The sequence below is a fragment of the Somniosus microcephalus genome, chromosome 13 (assembly GCF_052327205.1).
Source record: "Somniosus microcephalus isolate GS21.2 chromosome 13, FLI_Smic_1.0, whole genome shotgun sequence".
In the NCBI taxonomy this organism is placed as follows: domain Eukaryota; kingdom Metazoa; phylum Chordata; class Chondrichthyes; order Squaliformes; family Somniosidae; genus Somniosus; species Somniosus microcephalus.
In genome coordinates this window covers 8,560,380-8,573,111 of record NC_140999.1, presented here as the reverse complement: position 1 = coordinate 8,573,111, position 12,732 = coordinate 8,560,380, and the positions used below count along the sequence as shown (strand labels likewise).

The 12,732-nt window shown below is 46.7% G+C and overlaps 1 protein-coding gene across 9 annotated transcripts in view; it reads left to right on the top strand.

Annotated features, from left to right (window-relative positions):
* LOC147108031 (N-acetyllactosaminide beta-1,3-N-acetylglucosaminyltransferase 3-like) overlaps positions 1-12,732 on the top strand; it is a 58,866-nt gene that overhangs the window by 35,611 nt on the left and 10,523 nt on the right. For 5 of the 9 annotated variants that reach the window (XM_086004448.1, XM_086004450.1, XM_086004452.1 and 2 more), the window contains one exon: positions 1,599-1,773. The exons of 3 other annotated variants lie outside the window; for them this stretch is intronic. The gene's annotated coding sequence lies outside the window, so the exon portion shown is untranslated. Of the gene's footprint in view, positions 1-1,598; positions 1,774-4,367; positions 4,391-12,732 lie in introns of those variants that run through there. One more of the 9 variants, XM_086004456.1, reaches the window with a different exon arrangement.

The window sequence follows — 12,732 nt, the reverse complement described above, 5'->3', positions numbered from 1 at the left end:
CTCTGAGTCAGAAGGTTGTGGGTTCAAGTCCCACTCCAGAGACTTGAGCACAAAAAAACTAGGCTGACACTCCCAGTGCAGTGTTGAGGGAGTGCTGCAGTGTCGGAGGTGCTGTCTTTCGGATGAGACCTAAAACCGAGGTCCCGTCTGCTCTCTCAGGTGGACGTAAAAGATCCCGCTATTTCGAAGAAGAGCAGGGGGGAGTTCTCCCGAGTGTACTGGTTAATATTTATCCCTCAACCAACATTACTAAAAACAGATAATCTGGGTCATTATCTCATTGCTGTTTGTGGGAGCTTGCCGTGCGCAAATTGGCTGCTGCGTTTCCTACATTACAACAGTGACCGAACTTCAAAAAGTACTTCATTGGCTGTAATGCGCTTTGGGACGTCCTGAGGCTGTGACGGGCGCTATAGAAATGCCAGTCTTTCTTTCTATTTAGAGAATGGCCCGGATTTTGAGGTGGTTATGACGGTGAAACTGTCGGTGTTCGCCGTCATTACCTCTCTGAAACTGACTGTGACTTCAGGATTTATAACAGGCGCAGATAAATGCAGAAACCCTGATGGTGCGGTCAATCATTTCCTGCTCTGCGACTGGCTGCACTGTGTATTTCCCTAGAGCCGGCAATCAGCGAAATCACTTGAACTGACAATGACTTCCCCTTTTCCACTTTAATATTGCTGTTAAACACCCCATAAAAAGTTAAAACGCAGATTGGGTGACTGCTTTGCGGAACACCTCCGTTCAGTCTGTAAGGGTGACCCCGAGCTTCCGGTCGCCTGTCATTTCAATTCACCGCTCCATTCCCACTCAGACCTCACTGTCCGCGGTCTCTTGCATTGTTCCACGGAAGCTCAGCGTAAACTCGAGGAACAGCACCTCATCTTCCGATTAGGCACTTTGCAGCCTTCCGGACTCAATATCGAGTTCAACAATTTCAGATCATAACCTCGGCCCCTATTATATTTTTATATTTTTTATCCATACTTTTGGTTTGTGACTTTTCCTTTTTTCTCTCTCCCACATGGCAGCTGTCTCTCACACTGCCAGCGCATTTCACACTTCATCTAGAGCCATTGTCTGTTTCTTTACCTGTCCTATTACCATCTCGTCTCACCTTGAATATCTCTTAATGTCTCTTCTTTCATCCCCTCCCCCATTTCCCAACCCCCAAACTGCCTTTTGTTTCATTTCCTGCCTTTTCTCTCAGTCCTGACGAAGGGTTTCGACCTGAAACATTGACTCTGTTTCTCTCTCCACGGATGTTGCCTGGCCTGCTGAGTTTTTCCAGCATTTTCTGCTGTTATTTCCATAAAAAGTTAAGCCTCATTGAAAGAGAAGTAACTGCGGTTTTAATGGCGTATTGACTACTGAACAACTGTTCTGGCCCTGAAAAACGGATTTTATATTCGTGGAATATCAAATTTCTCCATTATGATACAAATTACTAGATTTTTAAAATAATTTAAAAAATTTTTAAATTTGTTTGATATTCCAGATTCTACCTTCACCCCATGTGTATGTTCCAATCTTTATTTCGCTCTCTGTAACATTTTTAAAAAAGTGAATGATAATTGGTGCTTTTTATTTCCTAGTTTCCTGTCTGTGAGAATTCTTCAATGTGATTGGCTGCTTAGACAGCTGGATGACATCACAGCTGCTGTGCGCTGGAGATCCCCTATAGACAGCGCTACAATCAAATTGAGGTCGAGGAAAGCTGAGGTTTTCGCGACTGAGATCACGAGATCTTTGTGGGTGGCTTTCTTCCAGGTCAGCCATTGCTTTACCGCTGAATGCAAATTGCGGGCCAGTGTTTTCTTTGGTGCTAACCTAGAGAGGGGTAAATAAAGCTCTGGATATCAGCGATTTCGTTACTGTGACAAAGTGCTCCTGTCATAAGTATGTAAATGTTGAACAATTAAAGAATGTGCGTTAAGCATTGAAGATATTCCTTCGATAGTTGCCTAGCAGCAGACATAAATGAAAGGAGAGACTTTGTTCAACGGAAGGGCAGGCTACATAAATTCTACTGCTAATTGGAACTGAGTCCTGAAGTAACCTTGCTCCCAACATAGCTCACATCACAATAATTTCTACCCTGAAAATGCTGATTCATACTGGTGTCCACTTCCCAATGTTGCATGACTGGCAAGTCTTTGTATATGAGCCTTGACAATGAGTGCCAGTAGGCTATTTGACTTTGCAAGACATCACAGTCGAGTCCAGTTCTGTCCCCGCCTGGCGTCATTCCCTGCTCCACCACAGGCTGCACTGTGGAACTCCCCATAGCCGGCAATCAGTGAAATCACTTGAACTGACGAAAACTTCCCCTTTTCTGCTCTAATATTGCTCTTAAACACCCCATAAAAAGTTAAGCCTTGTTGAAAGAGGTGTAACTGGGGTTTAAATGGCGTATTGACTGCTGAACAACCATTCTGGCTCATAAAAACTAATTTTGTATTTGTGGAATGTCAAATTTCTCCGTTATGATAAAAATTACTAGATTTTTAATAATAAATATATATAATTTTAAGTTTGTTTATGATAGTTCAGCTTCCACCTTAATCCCATGTGCATGTTCCAATCTTTATTTCACTCCCGGTGTCATTTAAAAAAAGTGAATGATAATCAGTGCTTTTTATTTCCTGGTTTGCTGTCTGTGAGTCCAGTTCTGTCCCCACCTGACGTCATTTCTCAGAGAGTGAGAGAGATAGGGGATGAGAAGAGGGGCGAAGAGAGGAGAAGGTAGGAAGAAAGAGTTGGAGATTTATTGCAATGCCTCTACAATTCCCTCAAGTGTGTCGTCCCACATCACAAACAACCTTGCAGTGTGTCACAAGATAATTAAGGAAGAGGGAGGCCATTGGGCCCGTTTTAGCTCATCCATCCAGAAATATTGCAAAGCCTCCCCCCTCTACCCTGGCCATTGCAGCATCCAATTGGCTCTTAAATGACTGCAGGGCCTTTGTTTCTACTACTCTATCTGGGAGTTCATTCCTTGTGTTGACCAGAGCTAAGGCTTTGGGGCAGAAATGGAGGGGGAGGAGCCATCTACGAGGCCCCCTCTCCCTCCAAATAAAGAATTTTGGGACCCACTGGAATCTTCCAAAGAGGTGCGTTGGTAACTAAAGAAAGGAAGACTTGCATTTCTATAGCACCTTTCATGACCACAGGGCATCCCAAAGTGCTTTACAGCCAATGAAGTACCTTGAAGTGCAGTCACTGTTGTAATGTAGGAAATGCTGCAGCCAATTTGCGCACAGCAAGCTCCCACAAACAGCAATGTGATAATGGCCGGATAATCTGTTTTAATGATGTTGGTTAAGGGATAAATATTGGCCCCAGGACACCAGGGAGAACGCCCCTACTTTTCTTTGAAATAGTGGCCGTGGGATCTTTTACGTCCACCTGAGAGGGCAGACGGGGCCTCGGTTTAACGTCTCATCCGAAAGATGGCACCTCCGACAGTGCAGCACTCCCTCAGCACTGCACTGGGAGTGTCGGCCTAGATTTTTTGTGCTCATAGTCTCTGGGACGGTGCTGGAACCCACAACCTTCTGACTCGGCTGAGGGTGCAAGCAACTGAGGCACGGCTGACTAGCTCCAGTGGGAAAGAACTGGGAAGGCAAGTTGGACCCAGCCCCTTCTACTGACATTTGCATGTGGTGGGCAGCAAGTGGCGGTGCAGGGGGGAAGGAAACTAAGGTCCGGGCAGTGAGGCAGGGGGTTAAGCCTCACTGCCCCATGTTTCTGCCATGATCCCACTCTATTTCAAGTGAGATCCTGGAGACAAATCCAACCCTCAGACTTGGCGCTCAACATGTCCAAGCAATGCAGAAAGGCAGTCAACAAAATCAATTGAATGTGAAGTGTATAGCCAAAAACAATCGACTACAATTCAGAGGAAGTCATGATTGAACTGTATGGTGTCCTGGTCAGACCACACCTCAAGTACTACACACAGTCCTGGTCACTGAAACACAATGGAGAGAGTCAAGCTTTGGAGGCAATGCAGAGAAGAACCATGAAGTGATATAGAGTCATAGTCATAGGGCTCGAATTTCCAATCACCGTGGAGGCGGGAGTGGGGGGGAAATTGCAGAATCGGGGGTGGGGGGGCAAGAACCCATCCCGCCCCCAACCCGCCTCCATGCCCGTTTCCCAGGAGGCGGGTATCCGACCTGTGCTGGGAGCCGCCTCCCCGAGGCGGGAAGGGGATTAGTGCCAATTAACTGCCTGTTAACAGGTAGTTAACAGACAGTTTTTAGCCTAATCCCTATTTTTATTCCTGAAGTGTGGGATTCCCAACGGCTCCAAACCACGCCAAGTTAGCGAGGCGGACTGTCTGGCTGAAGGGCTTGGAGGGTTCGAGATGTCCGGTGTTCAGGTGAGTGATGGGTGCATGAGTGCAGAGGTAAGTGTGTTTGGTGTGTGTAAAGTGTTTAAATAAGTTTTACTTACATTTACTTACCTTTACAGCCTTCCTTCCTTCAGGTCTCGGGAGTCCCTCATCTCACCGGCACAGAAAGCAGAATGGCCGCGAGCTGTCAAAAGTTGCAGCATTCAGCTTTCTGTTCTGGAGAGATCTCTAAATCAGCCTGAGAGGAAGGAATTAACCTGGAGTACAGATTGTCAGTGTTTGACAGCTTCAAACAGCTGTCAAACGCTGATATTTCATCTGTCAAAAGCTTTTGACAGATGAAATGTCAATCTGTGACGTCAACTGTTGCCGGGTGGCCCTTAATTGGCCTGCTGAGCCCGCTGGGCGGGGTCAACAAGGTCAATCAAGTGAAAATCGCGTGGGTTGGCCACAACTCGATGGAGGCGGGACTACAACCCTGAAAATTGTAGTCCCGCCTCCTACATGCCTTCTCAATGAAAATCCAGCCCATAGTCATAACGGCACAGAAGGAGGCCATTCGGCCCATTGAGTCCGTGCCGGCTCTCTGTAGAGCAATCCAGTCAGTCCCATTCCCCCGCTCTATCCCCGTAGCCCTGCAAGTTTATTTCCCTCAAGTGCCTATCCAGTCTCCCCTTGAAAACATCGAGTGTCTCCGCTTCCACCACTTCCGTCGGCAGCGAGTTCCAGGCCCTCACCACTCGCTGCGTAAAAAAAGTTTTTCCTCACATCCCCCCCTGTATCTCTTGCCCAGAATCTTAAATCTGTGTCCCCTAGTCCTTGTACCATCAACTAGTGGGAACAGCCTTTCCCCGTCTAGCCTATCCAAACACGTCATAATCTTGTACACCTCTATCAGATCACCCCGCAACCTCCTTTGCTCTAATGAAAACAAATCCAGCTTCTCCAACCTGTCCTTGTAGCTAAGATCCCCCATCCCCAGAACCATTCTGGTAAATCTCCTCTGCACCCTCTCAAGGGCCTTCACATCCTTCCTAAAGTGTGGTGAACAGAACTGGACACTGTAGTGATAGGTGCCTGAACTATGAATCGTAGTATCATAGAATCATAAACATACAGCACAGAGGGAGACCATTCAGCCCGTCGTGCCCATGTTGGCTCTTTGAAAGAGCAGTCACGCTCAATCCCATACCCCCGCTTTTAGTCAGTTGAGCTTTTCAGCCTTGTAAGAAAGACTTGCATTTATATAGTGCCTTTCACGACCTCATGACGTCCCAAAGCGCCTTACAGCCAATGAAGTACTTTTTTTGAAGTGTAGTCACTGTTGTAATGTAGGAAACGCGGCAGCCAATTTGTGCACAGCAAGCTCCCATAAATAGCAATGTGATAATGACCAGACTATCTGTTTTTAGTGATGTTGGTTGAGGGATAAATATTGGCCCCAGGACACCGGGGAGAACTCCCCTGCTCTTCAACCTTGAAGGGAAGCAGCTGAGACTTGTCGATGCATATAAGGTAGTAAACAGTATGGAAAAGGTAAATCTGGAATATTACTTTAAATTAAATGGTGAAATTAGAACAAGGAGCCGCAGGCTCAAACTAGTAAAGGACAAATTTCAGAATGATAACATAGAAAGAGTGCTCAGTAAAGCAAAAAAATAGAAAGACTTGCATTTCTATAGCGCCTTTCACAACCTCAGGATGTCGCAAAGCGCTTCACAGCCAATGAAGTACTTTTTGAAGTGTAGTCACTGTTGTAATGTAGGAAACATGGCAGCCAATTTACGCACAGCAAGCTCCCACAAACAGCAATGTGATAATGACCAGATAATCTGCTTTAGTGATGTTGATTGAGGTGTAAATATTGGCCCCAGGACACCGGGGAGAACTCCCCCACTCCCCCCCACCCCCCCCGCCCCCGTCACTGGCAAGTCTTTGTATATGAGCCTTGACAATGAGTGCCAGTAGGCTATTTGACTTTGCAAGACATCACAGTCGAGTCCAGTTCTGTCCCCGCCTGGCGTCATTCCCTGCTCCACCACAGGCTGCACTGTGGAACTCTCCATAGCCGGCAATCAGTGAAATCACTTGAACTGATGAAAACTTCCCCTTTTCTGCTCTAATATTGCTCTTAAACACCCCATAAAAAGTTAAGCCTTGTTGAAAGAGGTGTAACTGGGGTTTAAATGGCGTATTGACTGCTGAACAACCATTCTGGCTCATAAAAACTAATTTTGTATTTGTGGAATGTCAAATTTCTCCGTTATGATAAAAATTACTAGATTTTTAATAATAAATATATATAATTTTAAGTTTGTTTATGATAGTTCAGCTTCCACCTTAATCCCATGTGCATGCTCCAATCTTTATTTCACTCCCGGTGTCATTTAAAAAAAGTGAATGATAATCAGTGCTTTTTATTTCCTGGTTTGCTGTCTGTGAGTCCAGTTCTGTCCCCACCTGACGTCATTTCTCAGAGTGAGAGAGATAGGGGATGAGAAGAGGGGCGAAGAGAGGAGAAGGTAGGAAGAAAGAGTTGGAGATTTATTGCAATGCCTCTACAATTCCCTCAAGTGTGTCGTCCCACATCACAAACAACCTTGCAGTGTGTCACAAGATAATTAAGGAAGAGGGAGGCCATTGGGCCCGTTTTAGCTCATCCATCCAGAAATATTGCAAAGCCTCCCCCCTCTACCCTGGCCATTGCAGCATCCAATTGGCTCTTAAATGACTGCAGGGCCTTTGTTTCTACTACTCTATCTGGGAGTTCATTCCTTGTGTTGACCAGAGCTAAGGCTTTGGGGCAGAAATGGAGGGGGAGGAGCCATCTACGAGGCCCCCTCTCCCTCCAAATAAAGAATTTTGGGACCCACTGGAATCTTCCAAAGAGGTGCGTTGGTAACTAAAGAAAGGAAGACTTGCATTTCTATAGTGCCTTTCACGACCACAGGGCATCCCAAAGTGCTTTACAGCCAATGAAGTACCTTGAAGTGCAGTCACTGTTGTAATGTAGGAAACGCTGCAGCCAATTTGCGCACAGCAAGCTCCCACAAACAGCAATGTGATAATGGCCGGATAATCTGTTTTAATGATGTTGGTTAAGGGATAAATATTGGCCCCAGGACACCAGGGAGAACGCCCCTGCTTTTCTTTGAAATAGTGGCTGTGGGATCTTTTACGTCCACCTGAGAGACTTTATGTGACTCATAAAGAAATAATTGGATAAATAAAGAGAGTGCCTTGAGTGCTGATCATAGTCTTCAGATCGTTATTTCAGAACTTATCCAAAGGCGGACCTTGATCACAGTCGGGAAAAAGTATATAACTCCCAATTGTTAAATGGAGCTGAACCATGGGTGTCTACACACTTCAGTAATTTCTCTGGGGGCAGGGGGGTGGGTGAGAGAGAGTTTTCGGAGGGAGTGGTTACAGAGAGAGAGCGAGGAGATGAAGGAGGAGTACAGAGAAAGGGAGAGAGATTTTACACCACAGCATCTACAATTCCCTCAGTTGTGACTCAGTGGGCAGCGCTCTCGTCTGAGTCAGGAGGTTGTGGGTTCGAGTCCTGAGACTTGAGCACAAAAATCTAGGCTGACACTCCCAGTGCAGTACTGAGGGAGCACCGCACTGTCGGAGGGGCAGTACTGAGGGAGTGCCACACTGTTGGAGGGGCAGTACTGAGGGAGTGCCGCACTGTCGGAGGTGCCGTCTTTCGGATGAGACTTTTAACCGAGGCCCCGTCTGCCCTCTCCGGTGGACATAAAAGATCCCATGGCCACTATTTCGAAGAAGAGCAGGGGGAGTTATCCCCGGTGTCCTGAGTCCAGTATTTATCCCTCAACCAACATCACTAAAAAAAGATACTCTGGTCATTATCACATTGCTGTTTGTGGGAGCTTGCTGTGCGCAAATTGGCTGCCGCGTTTCCTACATTACAACAGTGACTACACTTCAAAAAGTACTTCATTGGCTGTAAGGCACTTTGGGACGTCATGAGGACGTGGAAGGCGCTATAGAAATGCAAGCCTTTCTTTTTTTCAAGAAAGGTGTCAAGTTGAGGAAAAAATAGAGACGGGTTGACCAGACTCGAGGGATCCGAGCGACATGCTCCCTGGGGTTTCCAGCAAGTTCCCCTGGAGCTGAGGTGTTCCCAGAACGAGCTGCTCCTCGAGCTGTCCGTGTTTTCCTTTATACTCAAAATCCCTAATCGATTAATTCTTGCTGTAAGTGGTGCGGGTGAAATCGGACACGTCAACATAATTACAATCTTTGAGTCACAAGATAATAAAGGAACAAGGAAGTTATTGATCTAAAAAACACTTTTACCTGTTAGAAAACCAAATCTGCTAGCGCAAGAGATGATAGTACAATAGCTGAATCAATTTGGATACAATTACAAAGCATATATGGGATCCTGGGCTTCATAAATAAAGCCCATAAAGTACAAAAGCAAGGAAGTTATGATGAACCTTTATAAAACATTGGTTCGGCTCAACTGGAGTATTGCGTCCAATTCTGCGCACTGCACTTTAGGAAGGATGTGAAGGCCTTAGAGCGGGTGCAGAAAAGATTTACGAGGATTGTAGGGGGTGGTGGGTTTGTCGGCCTTTTAAATTGGCCTTGACGGTTCGAATCGTCCCACTCCCTGGTTCTGGGGCTTGGAATTATTTAGGGGATGTGATAGATGTCGGCAGTCAACTGTTTGGTGCAAGAACAAATATTTTATTTTGAAATCGCACACCACACGAATTAACTAAACAAAAACGTATACGCAACGGGCACAGAGGTTATGCAGTGAGAGAAAAAAAAAGCAAAGCAGAATAAAACCGCCTCCCACCACTACACTAACTAAGTTAGGCTCTGAAATTACAGGGACTATGCTCACCAAAGGATTTCTCCACAGTTTAGACCAGTTGCTCACTGCTTTCTCTCTCCTCAATCTTGTGGACTCCTTGGCTGGTTGCGGTGTCTTCGGTATTCGCACTAGTCGACGTTTTGATGGTAAACAAGTTTTCCCTAGAGTCAGCGCTGGATGATGGTTGATCTTTCAGTGACTCCCCGGCTTCTTGTTAGGTTTTCTTGTTGCGTTGCTGTAACCTCGTGTGGCAAGTTAGATGTTTCAAAGCCAGAGTCAAAGAGCCCTGAGTCCAAGTGCTTTTCCAGCGTGTTCTCAGGTACGTTTCTTCTGCTCTGGTCTGCTGCTGCTGCCCGCCGGCACTCTCTCTCTTCAGCCCGTCTGTAGAGGTTCTCTTTAGCTACTAGCAAGCCCCCAGTTATACCTGAGAGGCTGCTTAAACTTTTGCGCCAAAACTCAGGTGCACAATTGATTTTAGATGACTCCCTTTTGTGCGATTTTGGCAGGCTGATCAACTCTGATGTGACCCCTTTGTGAGAATTTTGGTGGGCTGATTGAGCATTAGCATGATACAAGATTCCCAAAGGTGTTGATGGGGTTTTTGAATGGTGGTGTTAGAATGTAATCAGGTCTTGATACTGTCCATTGTGTGTTTTGCTGATGCCAGGGTTTTTCTGTATAGCCGTTTTAAGAACTATTATAATATGTATGTATCTGGGTCCCTGGTAAGTGGGCTTTTGTTAGACTGCTAATGTCTCCCTGGGGGCCTGCCTCCCAGGTGGGTTAGCAGCCCTATAAGGATCCCATTTCCTTGTGCAAACCCAGCATACAATTTAAAATGTCCAAACTCAATCCAATAGGCCCTAGTTTAGTCCAAAGGCACCTAATAGTGAGATATTTCTGTCCACATTTCTCCTCCAAAAGGTCCAACACGGTCCCTTTTTAAAATTCCAGACACATGTCCATTGAGTAGGTGGTCCCGGAATTTTGTGAATCCTACAGGATGATTCCAGGGATGCGGGACTTCAGTTATGTGGAGAAACTGGGGTTGTTCTCCTTGGAGCAGAGAAGGTTGAGAGGAGATTTGATGGAGATGTTCAAAATCATGAGGGGTCGAGACAGAGTAGATGGAGAGAAACTGTTCCCATTGGCGGAAGGGTCGAGAACCAGAGGACACAGATTTAAAGTGATTGGCAGAAGAACCAAAGGCAACATGAGGAAAAACATTTTTACGCAGCGAGTGGTTAGGATCTGGTGGAGACGGACACAATCGTTGCTTTCAAAAGGGAATTGGATAAGTACCTGAAAGAGAAAATTTTGCAGGGCTCCGGGACTAGCTGAAGTGCTCTTGCAGAGAGCCGGCATGGGCTCAACGGGCCGAATGGCCGCCTTCTGTGCTGTAACCATTCAATGATTCACAACCTAGAAACAGGCCATTTGGCCCAACTGGTCCATGCCGGTGTTTATGCTCCATACCGGCCTCTTCCGACCCCTCTTCATCTCCCCCCTATCAGCAGAACCTTCTATTTTCTCCCTCATGTTTATCTAGCGTCCCCTTAAATGCCCCTCTGCGATTCGCCCCAGCTACTCCCATATTCTAGGCTTGGATTAGTTTAAGCTAATGGTCCCAAGCCTATCATTGCCACCTGTTGTCAAACCTCCAGGACAAGTATCTCTAGGAGCTTTGACAAATTGCTAAAGCATCTAATCTAATTGGACCAATAGAGGTGGCAATGAGTTGCTTCAGTGTCAACCTGACAGAAATCAGCACCCCAATTGCCCCCTTTTACAAGGGCACCCCTTATAGAAGAGTTCAACAGGCGGTCCAATGAAACTGAAAGTAGTTTGAATTAAAACTAAATCACGATGGTGTTTTTTTTTAATCCATAAATTTGTGGCTGGGTTGCCCCAGAGAAACATTTTTTGCACTCCTTAAATTGTACTATTTAGAACATATGGCCTCTCCTCATTCTTCCTACCAAAGTGGATCACTTCACACTTCTCTGCGTTATAGTCCATCGGCCGTGTGTCTGCCCATTTCACCAGTCTGCCTGTGGCCTCCTGAAGCCCATTACTGTCGTCCTCCTTTCTGCTACTCTTTTCAGCCTTGATGGTGTCCAGCATCCTGGGTTTCTCTAAGAGAATAAAAGAGCCGTACTGAAGCCCTGGTGCTAAGCACGTTGCAGATAGTGGAGGCTCAGTATGACGACATTTTCTGTGTAGAATTTCGAGCACTGTGTCCTCCTGAGGTCTGCTACTATCCTCCTCGCTGTTTACTACATTTCCAAGTTTCGTATCATCTGCAAACTTTGAAATTATGCCCTGCATACCCAAGTCCAGGTCTTTAATATATATCAAAAAGAGCAGTGGTCTTAATACTGTCCCCTGGGGAGCAGCACTATACACTTCCCTCCAGTCTGAAAAACAACCCTTCACCTCTACTCTCTGCCTTCTGCTCCTTGGCCAATTTTGTATCCATGCTGCCACAGTCCCTTTAATCCCATGGGCTTTAATTTTGTTAACAAGTAATTATCTGCATTTACTTTTTCCATACTATGAACGTAAGAAATAGGAGCGGGAGTCGGCCCCTCGAGCCTGCTCCGCCATTCAATAAGATCATGGCTGATCTTCTACCTCAACTCCACTTTCCTGCACTATCCCCATATCCATTGATTCACTTAATATCCAAAAATCTATCAATCTCTGTCTTGAATATACTCAACGACTGAGCCTCCACAGCCCTCTGGGGCAGAGAATTCCAAAGATTCACCACCCTCTGTGAACAAATTTCTCCTCATCTCAGTCCTAAATGGCCGACCCCTTATTCTGAGATTGTGACCCCTGGTTCTAGACTCCCCAGCCAGGGGAAACATCCTCCCTGCATCTACCCTGTCAAGCCCTGTAAGAATTTTTTATATTTCAATGAGATCACCTCTCATTCTTCTAAACTCTAGAGAATATAGGCCGAGTCTACTCAATCTCTCCTCATAGGACAATCCCCCCATCCCAGGAGCCAGTCTGGTGAACCTTCGTTGCACTCCCTCTATGGCAAGTATATCTTTCCTTAGGTAAGGAGACCAAGGGGGAAAAATTCGGTTGCTTTGCGCCTCTCGTTAGCGCCCTAAGAAGGCGCTAACGGGGCACAAAGCAACTAGTGCCCGGGCGCGGCGCCGCCAACGCCTCCTGCGAAATTTAGTGGGAGGTTAGTGGCGGTGGGAACAATTAGTGCGCTGCGCTGCGCCGCTGGCGATGACGCCATTGCCGTGCGCAGCGCCCCGCTTGCACCCCAGCCGCGATCTTCGGTAGCGCCCCCTGAATTATCGTCAGATGCTGGGTCGGGGGGCCTACCTGCGGCCAGGGCGGCGCTAATTAAAGGCAAGGTGCCGGGTGGCCATTTTTGTTGCTGGCCGCCTGCCAGCACCTGCCTCCGCTGCCGTCCCCGGCCTCCTGACCAGCAACCCCGCGGAGTGCCGGCTGCACTCCATGAGCCCGGCACTTCTCTTGAGTGCCGGGC